This window comes from Protomyctophum parallelum, assembly GCF_964188405.1.
Source record: "Protomyctophum parallelum genome assembly, chromosome: 1".
Lineage (NCBI taxonomy): Eukaryota > Metazoa > Chordata > Actinopteri > Myctophiformes > Myctophidae > Protomyctophum > Protomyctophum parallelum.
The window spans coordinates 106086111-106103363 of record NC_139697.1 but is presented as its reverse complement, the minus strand read 5'-3'; the positions used below and the strand labels follow the sequence as shown (position 1 = coordinate 106103363).

The 17253-nt window shown below is 39.8% G+C and overlaps 1 protein-coding gene across 2 annotated transcripts in view; it reads right to left on the bottom strand.

Moving 5' to 3' along the window:
• Positions 1-17253, bottom strand: part of LOC310872733 (CD276 antigen-like) — a 77865-nt gene that overhangs the window by 31126 nt on the left and 29486 nt on the right. The window lies entirely within an intron of this gene.

The following is a 17253-nucleotide window of genomic DNA, read 5'->3' as shown; positions in this document are numbered from 1 at the left end:
CACACAAACGTTTCGACCCTTACAGGTCTTCGTCGTATTGAACTGGTAGAGAATCTCGGTCATCAGATGGCTTAGGCTATAAATGACAAAACACATTGATGAGTCCTTGTGCCTACATACATTAACAGTGAAACCACAGCTCGTGTCCTCATGGGTGCGTTCGGAAATGCGCCTTGAACGCACTGGTGTGCTCTCTTGTCGTTCGTTTATTCAGTGCACTCGGTGTGTTGTAGTTCGAAAATCCAGTGTGCTGCACACCGGGTGTGCCGAGTGCTATTTTTCAATAGATAAAGTATAACATAATGCTTAGTTAAAACACCAAAAGGGGTTCAATTTTAACGGGCCATGCCTTCGCATTATTTCATTTTGTTAATACCTGTTGACTTCTATGGAATCCAAATAATTGAACTCAGTCATGGCGAATTTGAATCCATATGTGTCGTGTCATGAACTCACCTCGGCATTTGGACCTGGTCCCACTTCATCTTCCAAGCGGCTGGCAGCAGTAAGAATTACCTGAATGCAAATTACGAAATAATGTATTTAACAAACAGTAGGTTGTTTAATAATAAATACAATTACATTATTATTAATTTTAAACAAATCTATGTTTTCAATAAATACAATTTTAATAAAAACACGTCCAAAAGTTTTGATTATACTATATTATAATAAGTAGTACAACGGTGTCATGCAATGAATAGTGAAAATAGCAGATCTACAAACTCACAATATTAATCTCTCACCTCAGCATCTGCAGTGTGCGAAGAGTCCGAAGATGAACTGATTTTGTCACACTGAAAACATTTTCAAGACAAATAACATCAGGTAAAACATCAGATTATGTCTCATAATTGATTAATTCTGAATATGGGGTATTATTCTACATTTCTCATAAAGTGACTTACATCCAAATGTCCTCTTTTCAGTCTTGGAGGAGGCAATTTTATTTTTCTGTTAGGCTCCAAGTACAATTTGAACTTACGTCTAGACATTCTTTAATTTTTAAAAAAAGGAGAAAAAGAAGACGACATTAATAACTGACAGATTCTTTAACAGAATGTGAGTTTACACTTAAAAAAATTAACTAAACAGAAGGGTGTTATAGCCTATTTTCCCCCCATTGTTCAATAGGACATCCTGTAATGCTCAATAAAGTTTTAATGTGTGCTTATTACCGCCTAAAGTTAAAGGTCTCGAGCACGCAGTAGTACGCACCAATCAGAGTGGCGAATAGAACCTACTCTACACCGACACAAGCCACGGAGCAAGTCCAATTTACCTCATACCTTGTTCTCAGACTCGACAATTTATATCATTTCACTTTTGCTATAGACAGTCCGGCGTCTACTAGTTCACACAGCAAAAATGTTTGCTTATGTAAAATATTTAGATGAGAATTGTAAAGCAATAGTTCCCACCTCTGACATTAAGGATTTTGACAGCAGCAGTGCATATTGCTACGGTTTATTGGGTGCGCTGGCAGGGGCACATTTTGTTGCTGAAAGGTGAGTCATACTAAAACACTCAAAGTAATAACTAATAAGTATTAAAAATATACCTAACTTAAGTCTTTTAATTTGGAAAACATGCATTTGGGGGTAGGTAGACAGTCTACCGCCCGTAGACGGTGGAAAATAGTTCACTAGTACGCTCGAGCTTTCGGCGCGATACCATGGTACGGATAAATATAAATCATGCTTGTAACTTGTGTCAAGCTAATAGCTATATTTTCATAATGCTGACGAGCCTATAATACGCACATTAGACTCAATACATTCATATACACGTGAAAGGACCGCAATGGAAACAAACCGCTGGCTTTGTGTTGTATACTTGTATACTATGTCTACGGGAATTCGGAACCGGGAGGAGGCGGTAAATGTTTGGGCTAAAGCTAAACCAGAGCTAGCTTAGAGCTAAAGCTGGCTAGCTAAAGCTGTCCCACAGCTAGCTAGCTAGCTAGCTGGTTAAGCTAACGTGGCTTCAGTATATGGCCACAAATGGACAGACAGTATGCCGACGTTATAGTTATAGGTCGTTTTCTGTACTTACATCTTATGTGTTTTCAGAGTCAAGAGAAGAACAACTCCTCTCTCGAAGGGGAAAAGAGTTCGAGTGCAAACTTTGAAAGAAAAATCACACCACAGCAGTCCGGGTGCACCGAGAGAAGATGCTAAAAAGTAAAAACAAATAAACAATGAATGTACGTACGTCACTTCCATTGAAATGATTAGCGGGGGCGGGGCTGTGATCAAAATAGGGACACTTCACCCTTTTTGCAAAAAAAATTATGTTAATGACGTTTAGAAGCTTTAGAACACTTTCCTGGAGATCTTTATGTGTGTAATATGTGGTTTTAGATATTTTAGATTGTAGCAGTGAGCCTGTTGTCTCTGATGTCATGGACACTGGGCTCACTAGCTTCCTTCCTGGACTACATGTTGTCTCAGTAAGACAGCTCTCCCCCTATCCACAAGGAGGAGCAGTGCACCAAAGAATTATGGGAATTGTAGTCCAGGAAGGTAGTGAGACCAGTGTCCATGACATCAGAGACAACAGGCTCACTGCTACAATCTAAAATAACTAAAACCACATATTGCACACATAAAGTATATATACAGTTGGAGGGTACAGCATTTTGTAGACAGAGCTATATCACATTGCATCGTTTTATACATTTTTTGAAGAAAAAAAATAGCATTTTGTTTTGTAGTCATTTAGACAAAGCAGCATTTTTTCTCTCAAGACTAAAATAAGATGTAAGGTTTATAGCTCTGTTTTACATGTGCAGTAGGTCTACTTAAGGTACAGATACATCATACTTGGATTGGCCCTCTGGATTAATATAGATAGATATATATATTAAAAAAAAGTCTAGCCTGTAACGATGACATAAAATAAATATGGTAAAACACTACATTTCCTTAACTGTTTTAACTGGATAAAAAATAAAAATAAAATCCCACTAGCTATTTATAAATTATAATAAGCTGTATTGCCTATAGGCACAATGCACAATGCAATGGTGAAGAAACATTATTTGTCATTGTCATAATGGACATACATTTTAGCTTCTTATTACTGATACCACTTTAATTTAATTGTGTAATTTTGTTGCATATTATCTGTCTAATAAGTCCATAGACATTCTAAAGCCAGTTTAAGACACAAACTTCTCCCATAATATATTTATGATGCATAATGTTTAACATAATCTTTTGCTTTGTTGTTCTCTTTCTAACTGTCACAGATGCAGTGTTATCAAACCCAAAGACAAAATCACAAAGTAAGTGGAAAATAAAAACATTACGCACACATTGAAAATGGCTACTGATCAAACTGGTATAAGTGAATAATAATGTTTACATTTTGCTGTACTATATGTAGTTTCAGAGTCTGAGTCTGGCAGTGACAACGCAGTGGAATCATCTCCATCTGTATCTCCAACAGGAGACGAGGTACACACACACACACACACACACACACACACACACACACACACACACACACACACACAAAATACTGTAGGGTGTAGGTATACATTGCCACTACAATACAAATCAACTTAGATCTGTGTGGATTGTAAGGATGTCCCCGAACATTCGGGGTTCGAACCTTCGCTCGTTAGGGTTGGCACTCGAATCTTAATTAATGGCCTAATCAGGGGGGCACACAACCGATGTGCCAGTGCGCATACGTCGTCAAAATGTTTTCTGTGCGTAGATCAAAGGCATGCAAGGCGCATTTGCGCACCAAAGCTGAGACAGTTATGTAGAGAAATCTGACAGGCATTCAAAAGGAACTCAAATGTGATGTTAATGTCCTGTAAGTAGACTTAAAATAAAACTAGTGTTGACTAATCATTACATGTTGCTCCTATTTTGAAGAGGAAGTTAGTGCACAGGAAGTCTGTTTCAGCTGTAAACAAGCTACTATGACACTTTCCCAAAGTTATGTGCTAGGGTACAGCCTTAGTGGATTGGTTAAATGTGCTGTAGGTATTTTGTTTTTGTTAAAATTAAGAGAACTGTTAAAGAAATGTACAATAAATCACACACACACTCACTTAACCCATTTAGACCTGACAACGATTCTAACATGTCTTCTAAATCCTGACAGTTCTAAATCCTGACAGCAGAAGTCATACAAAATAAGCAAAAATGGAAGTGAAACAAATACATCAGCAGACAAAATTAAAACATTTGTTACATTATATGTAATGAAATATGTACTGTAGTAATACTGATTATTTCTGTTTGTGCTTCTTGTCAGATTCACTTGGGAGGAGACATTAAAATTCGGCGAGAGGCTTGGGCCAGAATCCAAAATTCTCCAAGGGATTCGTTATTTGTAAAGGAGCTTGCAGTGGCTACTGAGCCACCAGCTCAGTGGCCTTGTGGTTAGAGTGTCCTGAGAATGCCTCCCTGCTTGACACTCAGCATCAAGGGTTGGATTGGGGGTAAGTCCCTGCGACATACTAGCGTCATGTTCAGGGGGTGTACTTGTACATCAAGCTGCCTCACGGTACAGAAACAGGAGATAGGCTCCTGCCCTATGGGCCTCATGGCTACAGAAACAGGAGATAGGCTCCTGCCCTATGGGCCTCATGGCTCGGCAAGGCTACTTGCGGTGGCTATGTGTGGCACAAAGACACTGGGGGAACGGAGCCTACTGGCAAGGAATGACAAAGATCAGAACAAATTTATAGTTTCATAACACTTATTCATGTTCCAGCTAATTCAGAAGACTTTGGAGGAGATGGAGAGACGAGAGCAACAGGGGCAGGGCAGTAAACGGACCCCCAAGCCTAACCTAAAATTTGTGGAGGAGGAGGGGGGAATGGATCTTTCTAAGAAAAAGGTAAGTGTGGTCTTTTGTGTGTTTATTATGTACAGTACATGCTACCACAAAGTAATCCAAGATTCTAATTAAAGCAGTATCTAATTCTAAATGACACGTCATTAATGCACTCAGATATTTTTCGTCATCTATCTCCTAATTGCCCTTTTGGAAGTACAGTAGTCAGATTTTTCCATTGGTAAATGGTGCATTTATATATATTGTGGGGTCTCGCGAGCGACACCCCGCGATGGTAAGTGCGTTGCCAGGGCAACCAGACAAGCTGTCAGACAGAAGACGCCTCGGATCGTAAGACACGCCCTCGGCCGCCTAATAGGGGATGTCTACGTCCCGAACCTCCTCCTCCACCAGATTGAGCTGATGGACGGACCGCGCCCAAACCAGCAAGCGGCCACACCCGGCGTATAAAAGGAAGACTTAGTAGTCGGTCTGACAGCGGCTGGTTCACACACACAAGCGCTCACGGAGGCACGCACGCACAAACCGTCGGGGGGTAAGCAGACACACACGCTCTCACCAAACACACACACTCCTGTGTATATATCTCTGCATGCCTTAACTGTCACTCTCCCCGTCACAGGCTTTCAGGATCGGGCCAGGGAATGTCCGCGGGACAGAGACCTCGGACGACACGGATGAATGAGTGAATTAGGAACGGGAGTTCCAGGAGTTCACAGTTATCGTGACGCAACAGGGGGGCAGCCCTGCCACAGCGAAGACAACTGGAACCCATACTAAAAGGTCGGAAGGAAACCTATTTAATTCCACACAGACTATTCTTCGAGGACTGCCTAGCAAGCAGGCTCTCGTTGTATTGAACGCCGGTGGGCTAAACGGCAGGTGCACGCTCGGAGCTGAACCCGCTATGGGAGAAGATACGCTACAGTAAAGGCTAAATACTGACGACGTCACGAAGCAAGGCTCCGCCGTCATATTATTATTATTCTTATCGTTTCTTATTATAACGAGCCCTCCAGTGTGGAGTCGTGCCGTTTTGACATCTGAGCGCAGCCGCTCAGATGTCAAAGTGGGAAGAGCCCGAACCGCAGTGACATTATGGGCCGTTGTGTGATGGTGTTGCACACTGAAAATACCTACAGCTATGTGAGCTTGTAGATAAGCCATTTTAGGCATGCCATCACACAATGTTTTATTGTTATTACCTTACTATCAAGGGTAACCTTAACAAAGGTTATTATAATTAGCCTTAGTACCAAGGTTAACTATACTTATTACTTACTGTCTGTTGATCTGATCATCGTGATTGATCCTTTCCTATTCATCCCCACACTAGATATACCTCAAATTAAAGACGACATCGCCTTTCTGGCTTATTTTTATTTTATTTTTTATTGTAGGCCTACTTGCTTTTTTTCACCATAGATAAGTTTGTATGATGTTGGTCTCATTGGTAGGGTAATTAACTTGCTGCATTTGTGTTTATAATTGTTTAAGAATCGACCAATTAGAGACATGGACACTGATAGAGACACATCAGCACAAACATTGCAGGTGAGTAATATTTGACAGAAGGATTGTGAATTGTGATTTACTTATATTTGACTAGAGGAGGCAAATTGGTTTGTTAAGGGCTGATCTCACAAAATTATCAATGTATTTGCACTGCCAGCAGGTAGGTATGTTAACAATTGATCAACAATTGATTTTTTTTCTTTTTTCTTTTTAGAATTTTTAACTATCCTCAACTTTGCTGCTCTGCTTTTGGACCTCCTGGGACAATGGTTAATTATCTGTAGACAATGCATTGACCATCATTACTTTCTCAGATCATGGCAGCAAAATAATATTGCTGGTGTAAATGTGAAGGCAGCATTATGCAGCCTGCTATGTTTTTGTCCCACAACCAAAAAAGTCCAAATAATGCGGCTGCAGCTTTTTTCAGTTTTCCGTTCAGGAAACAGTTTATAAAAACGTAACCTCGCATCACCAGGCTTTCCACCTCGGAGGAAAGCCTGGTCTGTGTTACAAAAGTTCTGTGTGAACCCAAAAAGGAATGCTGGCCAGGCTAATAAAAACAGCAGCAAAGTAACTGAAGTTTTACAGTAGTAGAGTGCTGTCCTGCCCACTACTGTAAAAGTTAACACTTTTGTCATGTCACTGTTTAATTTTAAGAGCCATCCATCCATCCAGCCATCGTCTACCCCTTATCCGGGCCGTGTCGTGAGGGCAACAGCTCCAGCAGAGAGCTCCAGACCTCCCTGTCGCGAGCAACACCGGTCAAATGCACCTGAAGGTCCCCCGAAAGTAAGTACATTGTCATTGTCTCCACCAGGCCGTAGGCATAGGGAGAGAGTATGTTTTGCACTCCGTCCGTCCGTCCGTCCGTGTGTCCGTCCGTCCGTCTGTGAACAGCTAATCTCTGGCACCGCTGGCTTGATCGCAGCCATATTATGCACACACACTCCCTGAATGCCAGAGCTGAACCTCTGCCCCAAAGTTTTCACATTGGCCTGTTATAGTGCCACCAGGAGGCCACTTTGTGCAAAACAAATGTTTTGACAGTACACCTACAGATTTTGTCCAAACATCGCGCAAATTGGTACAATGCAGTCTCTCTAGAGCCATTCAACGAAACATGTCTTTCAGATTTTTCATCCTGATTGGCTAAGATTGGTTTCCAAAGTTCGCAGGAGTACAAAATGCTGCAAATCGCACAATACCACTAGGCAGAGGAAGAAATGGCACTTTTTAGAATCCTCCTCCTCAGGTCTAAATTGTTAACTTAAATGTGATATTTATTTATTTTTTCAGATTGAAATTGTGAAAGGATCAGGAGTCCTGTGCAACAGGACAACCTGGTTTTCCACCTCCAACAGCACCACTCCAACCCAAATGGTGTGATTGCTGCTGATGGGCGTGTTCCCTATTGAGGAACTCCTGGAGAGCAACCTCAGCGGTATTTTTTTCCCCAAAATCTCTTTAAGTCGATCCATTAACTAATGCAGAATTAAGATTTGAACCTGCTTGGGATAATGTATTTCCGTTTGTACCTCCATAACATAAATCTGAGATATTGCTTAAGTGAAACATCATGTAGTTAGGGGGATTTTGAAAAATAATGTTTCAAATATCTTATTTAGGTGGGATGTCAAAGCGTGGCACTGGGGAACATTTGAAGGCCCTGGATCCAGAGAAAAAGAACGCCATACTTGGTGAGTACAAAAAAAGAATTCAAGAAGAAAAAGAACAGTTCATAGATATGCATTGAGTTGACTACTTTAACCATCCCTATTTTCACTATTTATTAGCCATCAGTGGTAGTTTATCACTGGAGTCAGAAAATATCAGGTAAGTGATGACACCCATTGCAGAAATCTGCACGGCGTAGCACCTGGTAATTATAAAAGCCTAACTTAATTTGCTCACTTCATCGCAGCTCACTATAGTCTATATTCTGGGCTACTAGTGTGCTTCCACTGAGATAAGTGTGGTCCTCTGGGTTGTAGAACATGTACAGTAGTTGGTTAGTCAATAATTGTTGTCCTGGCCCAGGCCGTAGCGTAACGGTCTGGGCACCGGACTGGTGATCCAGTCGCGGTGTGCCGCGGGTTCGACTCCCGGACCCGACACGGCCTTTACCGCATGTCATCCCCCCATCTCTCTCCCGTTTCCTGTCAGCCTACTTTCTATCCCTTAAAAAATCAATAAAGGCGTAAGCCGCAAAAAAATATCTTAAAAAAAAATATATAATAATTGTTGTCCTACAGCAGTGGTTCCCAACTGGTGGGCCGCAAGGGGATTTCAAGTGGGCCCCCAAATCATTGGACAAAACACTAGAATGTTATTAAAATATAACATTCATATTTAAAGAAGTCTTTAAAAATGATACTATTTTATGGTGTTTCTTAGAATGGAATAAGTATACTATGTTCCATTGATCTAAGCCAGAACACAAGTTGATTGATCATTAAATAAACATCAAATAAACAACTTAAGAAAATGCACGTGGCCCACCTACAGTATCAACTTGTCTACTGCCAGTGCCAGGTTATGTGAACAGATAGGCGGGCCGTGAAAACAATTGAAGATTTTCATGTTGGTTCTGCCACAAGAAAAGATTGGGAAAAACTGATCTACATCTACGAGTGCATGTGTTTGGTCCGACGGAGCATTGGTCCGATGCATTGGTGTGATCGACAACCTACCTCAAACCCTCACCCTAACCCTAACCTCCCCGGGGGCAGCACACCTAAACCTAACCCCGACCCCCAGCGCAGACCCTCACCCTAACCCTAACCTCCCCCAGGGCGCAGCACACCTAAACCTAACCTCGGACCAATGCGCGTCGGATCATAGTATGCCTCCCTACATCTACTGCACCCTTCTTCACCCATAACCCATTTAGACTTGAGGCCAATTCAAAACGCAGTCGTAACCTTAGTTTTTATTTTTAGAATATTGTTAACATTCAATGAACATATAACTATATATACTCACTCTACAAATAACAGGGCCTGTGATATTTTAATTTGTCCATTAACACCCAGCCCTGTATAATGTAGTAACGTCCAAAATGACTCCCAGATTGAATTGCACTTTGACATGAAGGGTATTTCAGGTCTAAATGGGTTCATCATTAATCATGCCATTTGCACCATATCATGCTTTTAGTTAATTTGCTTGATTTGCATGTCTTATCACTAAATAACCTGTGCTGATGAGTGCTGTCACGTCGCCAATACTAATTAAAGTGACATTTGTGAGAAAAGCTTGTTTAAATCTATTCATTCCATATACCATCTTTTTGGTTAAAGGCCAACAATCGTCAACAATAGGTTTGTGTACACACTAACAGATGGACTGCTTGAATTCTAGTTGACTTCAAGCATGTATTTTTTTGTATTGCCATGTTTTGTTCTTGCTTAAATGTAAATCGCTCTGGATTAAGAGCGATTTACATTGCTAAATGCCTAAATTATAAATCGGGTCCACTGTCTTCTCATTATTGCCTTTTCCTTGATTCTATGTAGAAGCCACATTAAAGAAGTTCCCGCAGTCAACCAAAGGCATGCTGGGAACAGCAGTAAACGGAAAGCTGACGGAGCTGCGGCGGTTCCACAAGAAGTAGACAAACAAGTAATGATATTATTAAAATGAAATAAAGCTGTTGATACAGCCCCTCCTATATCCAGCTTTAATGTCTGTCCACTGACTACACAAACATTAAATTCAGATTGACAATGAATGGAGAATGATACATCATAGTGTATTGTACCGTCATGATGACATGACGCAAATTGTGATGTGCATTTTGTAGCTTGCTTCTGAACTAATGATGCCTCTTTTTGATCAAATCAGATTTGGGGATGACGAGTGCCGGAGAGAAGCCTTGCATGGTGTCCTGGAGCCCCCACCTGTATTTTTTGTTATTTATGAGCTAATTATAATTTATTATGATTTATTTTTATATGCCAATGCCATAATTAAATGTTTATTCTCCCAAGAAACATCTCCGAGGTCTTCTTTTCTGACACATATTTTTTTTATTCAGAAAGATAAAGATATAGATTATGTAATTATACATATAATAGGCTACATCACTGGTTCCCAAACCACATACACAATTTCTGTGTAAATAAAATTGTTGCTATTATATTATTATTATTATTGTATTATTTATAATTGTATTATTATTATTATATTATATTATTTATGTACATATATGTACATGTGCATATATGTGCATATATGTTCATATAAGTGCATATATGCACATATATGTTCAGGGGGTCCAATTTCATATATGTTACATATATGTCTATCATATATGTAATATATATGTCTAACATATATGTTACATATATGTTAGACATATATGTCTAACATATATGTAACATATAAGTCCTTTCCGTGTGGGAAGACACACAATGTACTTTACAGCTAAACGTTATGCCATATCCAACATGACATGACAGCCACGTAAACAAAGACACAATGTACTTTACAGCTAAACGTTATGCCATATCCAACATGACATGACAGCCACGTAAACAAAGACACACAATGTACTTTACAGCTAAACGTTATGCCATATCCAACATGACATGACAGCCACGTAAACAAAGACACAATGTACTTTACAGCTACACGTTATGCCATATCCAACATGACATGACAGCCACGTAAACAAAGACACAATGTACTTTACAGCTAAACGTTATGCCATATCCAACATGACATGACAGCCACGTAAACAAAGACACAATGTACTTTACAGCTAAACGTTATGCCATATCCAACATGACATGACAGCCATGTAAACAAAGACACACAATGTACTTTACAGCTAAACGTTATGCCATATCCAACATGACATGACAGCCATGTAAACAAAGACACAATGTACTTTACAGCTAAACGTTATGCCATATCCAACATGACATGACAGCCACGTAAACAAAGACACAATGTACTTTACAGCTAAACGTTATGCCATATCCAACATGACATGACAGCCACGTAAACAAAGACACAATGTACTTTACAGCTAAACGTTATGCCATATCCAACATGACATGACAGCCACGTAAACAAAGACACAATGTACTTTACAGCTACACGTTATGCCATATCCAACATGACATGACAGCCACGTAAACAAAGACACAATGTACTTTACAGCTAAACGTTATGCCATATCCAACATGACATGACAGCCACGTAAACAAAGACACAATGTACTTTACAGCTACACGTTATGCCATTATCCAACATGACATGACAGCCACGTAAACAAAGACACAATGTACTTTACAGCTACACGTTATGCCATATCCAACATGACATGACAGCCACGTAAACAATGACACAATGTACTTTACAGCTACACGTTATGCCATATCCAACATGACATGACAGCCACGTAAACAAAGACACAATGTACTTTACAGCTAAACGTTATGCCATATCCAACATGACATGACAGCCACGTAAACAAAGACACAATGTACTTTACCGCTACATGTTATGCCATATCCAACATGACATGACAGCCACGTAAACAAAGACACAATGTACTTTACAGCTAAACGTTATGCCATATCCAACATGACATGACAGCCACGTAAACAAAGACACAATGTACTTTACAGCTAAACGTTATGCCATATCCAACATGACATGACAGCCATGTAAACAAAGACACACAATGTACTTTATACAGCTACACGTTATGCCATATCCAACATGACATGACAGCCACGTAAACAAAGACACAATGTACTTTACCGCTACACGTTATGCCATATCCAACATGACATGACAGCCACGTAAACAAAGACACACAATGTACTTTACAGCTACACGTTATGCCATATCCAACATGACATGACAGCCACGTAAACAAAGACACAATGTACTTTACAGCTACACGTTATGCCATATCCAACATGACATGACAGCCATGTAAACAAAGACACAATGTACTTTACAGCTACACGTTATGCCATATCCAACATGACATGACAGCCATGTAAACAGACACACAATGTACTTTACCGCTACACGTTATGCCATATCCAACATGACATGACAGCCATGTAAACAAAGACACAATGTACTTTACAGCTACACGTTATGCCATATCCAACATGACATGACAGCCATGTAAACAAAGACACAATGTACTTTACAGCTAAACGTTATGCCATATCCAACATGACATGACAGCCATGTAAACAAAGACACAATGTACTTTACCGCTACACGTTATGCCATATCCAACATGACATGACAGCCATGTAAACAAAGACACAATGTACTTTACAGCTACACGTTATGCCATATCCAACATGACATGACAGCCACGTAAACAAAGACACAATGTACTTTACAGCTAAACGTTATGCCATATCCAACATGACATGACAGCCATGTAAACAAAGACACACAATGTACTTTATACAGCTAAACGTTATGCCATATCCAACATGACATGACAGCCACGTAAACAGACACACAATGTACTTTACAGCTACACGTTATGCCATATCCAACATGACATGACAGCCATGTAAACAAAGACACACAATGTACTTTACAGCTACACGTTATGCCATATCCAACATGACATGACAGCCACGTAAACAAAGACACAATGTACTTTACAGCTACATGTTATGCCATATCCAACATGACATGACAGCCACGTAAACAAAGACACAATGTACTTTACCGCTACACGTTATGCCATATCCAACATGACATGACAGCCATGTAAACAAAGACACAATGTACTTTACAGCTACACGTTATGCCATATCCAACATGACATGACAGCCATGTAAACAAAGACACAATGTACTTTACAGCTAAACGTTATGCCATATCCAACATGACATGACAGCCATGTAAACAAAGACACAATGTACTTTACAGCTAAACGTTATGCCATATCCAACATGACATGACAGCCATGTAAACAAAGACACAATGTACTTTACAGCTAAACGTTATGCCATATCCAACATGACATGACAGCCACGTAAACAAAGACACAATGTACTTTACAGCTAAACGTTATGCCATATCCAACATGACATGACAGCCATGTAAACAAAGACACACAATGTACTTTATACAGCTAAACGTTATGCCATATCCAACATGACATGACAGCCACGTAAACAGACACACAATGTACTTTACAGCTACACGTTATGCCATATCCAACATGACATGACAGCCACGTAAACAATGACACAATGTACTTTACAGCTAAACGTTATGCCATATCCAACATGACATGACAGCCACGTAAACAAAGACACACAATGTACTTTACCGCTACACGTTATGCCATATCCAACATGACATGACAGCCACGTAAACAAAGACACAATGTACTTTACAGCTAAACGTTATGCCATATCCAACATGACATGACAGCCATGTAAACAAAGACACAATGTACTTTACAGCTAAACGTTATGCCATATCCAACATGACATGACAGCCACGTAAACAAAGACACAATGTACTTTACAGCTACACGTTATGCCATATCCAACATGACATGACAGCCATGTAAACAATGACACAATGTACTTTACAGCTACATGTTATGCCATATCCAACATGACATGACAGCCACGTAAACAAAGACACAATGTACTTTACAGCTAAACGTTATGCCATATCCAACATGACATGACAGCCACGTAAACAAAGACACAATGTACTTTACAGCTACACGTTATGCCATTATCCAACATGACATGACAGCCACGTAAACAAAGACACAATGTACTTTACAGCTACACGTTATGCCATATCCAACATGACATGACAGCCACGTAAACAATGACACAATGTACTTTACAGCTACACGTTATGCCATATCCAACATGACATGACAGCCACGTAAACAAAGACACAATGTACTTTACAGCTAAACGTTATGCCATATCCAACATGACATGACAGCCACGTAAACAAAGACACAATGTACTTTACCGCTACATGTTATGCCATATCCAACATGACATGACAGCCACGTAAACAAAGACACAATGTACTTTACAGCTAAACGTTATGCCATATCCAACATGACATGACAGCCACGTAAACAAAGACACAATGTACTTTACAGCTAAACGTTATGCCATATCCAACATGACATGACAGCCATGTAAACAAAGACACACAATGTACTTTATACAGCTACACGTTATGCCATATCCAACATGACATGACAGCCACGTAAACAAAGACACAATGTACTTTACCGCTACACGTTATGCCATATCCAACATGACATGACAGCCACGTAAACAAAGACACACAATGTACTTTACAGCTACACGTTATGCCATATCCAACATGACATGACAGCCACGTAAACAAAGACACAATGTACTTTACAGCTACACGTTATGCCATATCCAACATGACATGACAGCCATGTAAACAAAGACACAATGTACTTTACAGCTACACGTTATGCCATATCCAACATGACATGACAGCCATGTAAACAGACACACAATGTACTTTACCGCTACACGTTATGCCATATCCAACATGACATGACAGCCATGTAAACAAAGACACAATGTACTTTACAGCTACACGTTATGCCATATCCAACATGACATGACAGCCATGTAAACAAAGACACAATGTACTTTACAGCTAAACGTTATGCCATATCCAACATGACATGACAGCCATGTAAACAAAGACACAATGTACTTTACCGCTACACGTTATGCCATATCCAACATGACATGACAGCCATGTAAACAAAGACACAATGTACTTTACAGCTACACGTTATGCCATATCCAACATGACATGACAGCCACGTAAACAAAGACACAATGTACTTTACAGCTAAACGTTATGCCATATCCAACATGACATGACAGCCATGTAAACAAAGACACACAATGTACTTTATACAGCTAAACGTTATGCCATATCCAACATGACATGACAGCCACGTAAACAGACACACAATGTACTTTACAGCTACACGTTATGCCATATCCAACATGACATGACAGCCATGTAAACAAAGACACACAATGTACTTTACAGCTACACGTTATGCCATATCCAACATGACATGACAGCCACGTAAACAAAGACACAATGTACTTTACAGCTACATGTTATGCCATATCCAACATGACATGACAGCCACGTAAACAAAGACACAATGTACTTTACCGCTACACGTTATGCCATATCCAACATGACATGACAGCCATGTAAACAAAGACACAATGTACTTTACAGCTACACGTTATGCCATATCCAACATGACATGACAGCCATGTAAACAAAGACACAATGTACTTTACAGCTAAACGTTATGCCATATCCAACATGACATGACAGCCATGTAAACAAAGACACAATGTACTTTACAGCTAAACGTTATGCCATATCCAACATGACATGACAGCCATGTAAACAAAGACACAATGTACTTTACAGCTAAACGTTATGCCATATCCAACATGACATGACAGCCACGTAAACAAAGACACAATGTACTTTACAGCTAAACGTTATGCCATATCCAACATGACATGACAGCCATGTAAACAAAGACACACAATGTACTTTATACAGCTAAACGTTATGCCATATCCAACATGACATGACAGCCACGTAAACAGACACACAATGTACTTTACAGCTACACGTTATGCCATATCCAACATGACATGACAGCCACGTAAACAATGACACAATGTACTTTACAGCTAAACGTTATGCCATATCCAACATGACATGACAGCCACGTAAACAAAGACACACAATGTACTTTACCGCTACACGTTATGCCATATCCAACATGACATGACAGCCACGTAAACAAAGACACAATGTACTTTACAGCTAAACGTTATGCCATATCCAACATGACATGACAGCCATGTAAACAAAGACACAATGTACTTTACAGCTAAACGTTATGCCATATCCAACATGACATGACAGCCACGTAAACAAAGACACAATGTACTTTACAGCTACACGTTATGCCATATCCAACATGACATGACAGCCATGTAAACAATGACACAATGTACTTTACAGCTACATGTTATGCCATATCCAACATGACATGACAGCCACGTAAACAAAGACACAATGTACTTTACAGCTAAACGTTATGCCATATCCAACATGACATGACAGCCACGTAAACAAAGACACAATGTACTTTACAGCTAAACGTTATGCCATATCCAACATGACATGACAGCCATGTAAACAAAGACACAATGTACTTTACAGCTAAACGTTATGCCATATCCAACATGACATGACAGCCACGTAAACAAAGACACAATGTACTTTACAGCTACACGTTATGCCATATCCAACATGACATGACAGCCACGTAAACAAAGACACAATGTACTTTACAGCTAAACGTTATGCCATATCCAACATGACATGACAGCCACGTAAACAAAGACACAATGTACTTTACCGCTACACGTTATGCCATATCCAACATGACATGACAGCCACGTAAACAAAGACACACAATGTACTTTACAGCTACACGTTATGCCATATCCAACATGACATGACAGCCATGTAAACAAAGACACAATGTACTTTACAGCTACACGTTATGCCATATCCAACATGACATGACAGCCATGTAAACAAAGACACAATGTACTTTACAGCTACACGTTATGCCATATCCAACATGACATGACAGCCACGTAAACAGACACACAATGTACTTTACAGCTAAACGTTATGCCATATCCAACATGACATGACAGCCACGTAAACAAAGACACAATGTACTTTACAGCTAAACGTTATGCCATATCCAACATGACATGACAGCCACGTAAACAAAGACACAATGTACTTTACAGCTAAACGTTATGC